This window comes from Otolemur garnettii, unplaced genomic scaffold, assembly GCF_000181295.1.
Source record: "Otolemur garnettii isolate 467f Iridium unplaced genomic scaffold, OtoGar3 scaffold00358, whole genome shotgun sequence".
In the NCBI taxonomy this organism is placed as follows: domain Eukaryota; kingdom Metazoa; phylum Chordata; class Mammalia; order Primates; family Galagidae; genus Otolemur; species Otolemur garnettii.
The window spans coordinates 6100-7752 of NW_003852753.1; positions in this window are offsets into that span (position 1 = coordinate 6100).

Sequence of the window (1653 nt, forward strand, 5' to 3'; positions counted from 1 at the left end):
CCACCTTAGGTGTATGTGGCTGGCACCTTAGCCACCTGAGCCACAGGCTCCAAGCTGAAGGATTGATTTTTTAAAAATCATTCTAAGAAATACACATCTTCCAAGACTCAGGAGGGCAGGCTCTCTTTTATATTCATTTTACAGGGCTATAAATGGATGTACTGCTTCAAAATTTTGAAATCTTACAAAAAATATCACTTACTCTCTGCTTGTGATATACATATAGCCTAATAAAATTACTGGGAAGGAACACCTTAACATATGAATTTAAGAAAGTGTACATTTAATCAACATTTGTATTACAATAAAGAAAGAACTCACTTGTTATATACCTTAAAATTTCCAAAGGGTACACTTTGGTGAAACTTCTTATTTCTCTGGTCATAAACACTTGTTCTCCCCTTGTTAAATTCAATTTTAGTAACATCTGTGAAGTGTGTGTCACTGGTTATGTCTTCCATTAGAATGAAAGCATCACAGTCCCTTTTGTAAAAGTATCAAAGCTGAGAAAATGGCTCTTTTAGCCTAGTTGTTCCAAATAGAAGTTCCTCTCTACTTTCCATAATGATACATTTATACTCATTATGTTTATACTTTACTCCCTTATGATGTCACTGAATCACAAAACAGTGGAATGTGGCGATAGATATCCTGTAGTACCCTATGGCTTACATTTTCTTATAGAGCAACTTATACAAGTATGTTTCATCAGCACAACAAAATGAGACCTATTAAGAACAATTTCATACAGGAAATCCACTACAACCAGTAGTGTATTTTTTTTTTCAAATTGACATTTTTAACAGGGTTAAACTAAGTGATTATTCATCAGTCTTTTGAATTTAAGTTGTTCTGGGTGGCCATAAAGTCTGCCATCCATAACATCCATAGCAAATAGTTCATTTCTAAAACATATTGAATATGTTGGCCCTCAGTAGCAACTCCTACTTCAGTAAGCTATGCAAAAACACAATGAATGCTGTGCATTACAGCAATGTTCTGTCACTGCACATACATCTGTTACATGTTTCCTCAGATGATTGGTGTGCCCAGTATCCATGGCATAAATTTATGCCTTTATCCCGGAAGAAATAATCTAGAGGATTCAATCTATTACAAAAATATTGTCAGTATTTTCATACCTAATGACCACCTGCATTTTATTTTTTTTATTAAATCACAGCTGTATACATTAATGCAGCGATAGGGTACAATGTGCTGGTTTTATAGATAATTTGAAATATTTTCATCAAACTGGATAACATAGCCTTCGTGGCATTTTCTTAGGTACTGTGTTAAGACATTTATATTCTACATTTAGTAGGTTTCACATGTACCTTTGTAAGATGCATTATAGATGTGGTCCCACCAATTACCCTCCCTCCACCCAACCTCCCCCCTCCCTTCCCTTCCCTTTCCCCTTTCCCTATATTCTTGGGCTATAATTGGGTTATAGCTTTAGTAGGGCTGAATATATGGGATACTTTTTCTTCCATTCTTGACATACTTTGCTAAGAAGAATACATTCCAGCTCCATCCATGTAAACATGAAAGAGGAAAATCTCCATTTTTCTTTAAGGCTGCATAATATTCCATTGTTTACATATACCACAATTTATTGATCCATTCGTGGGTCAATGGGCAGTCAGATTT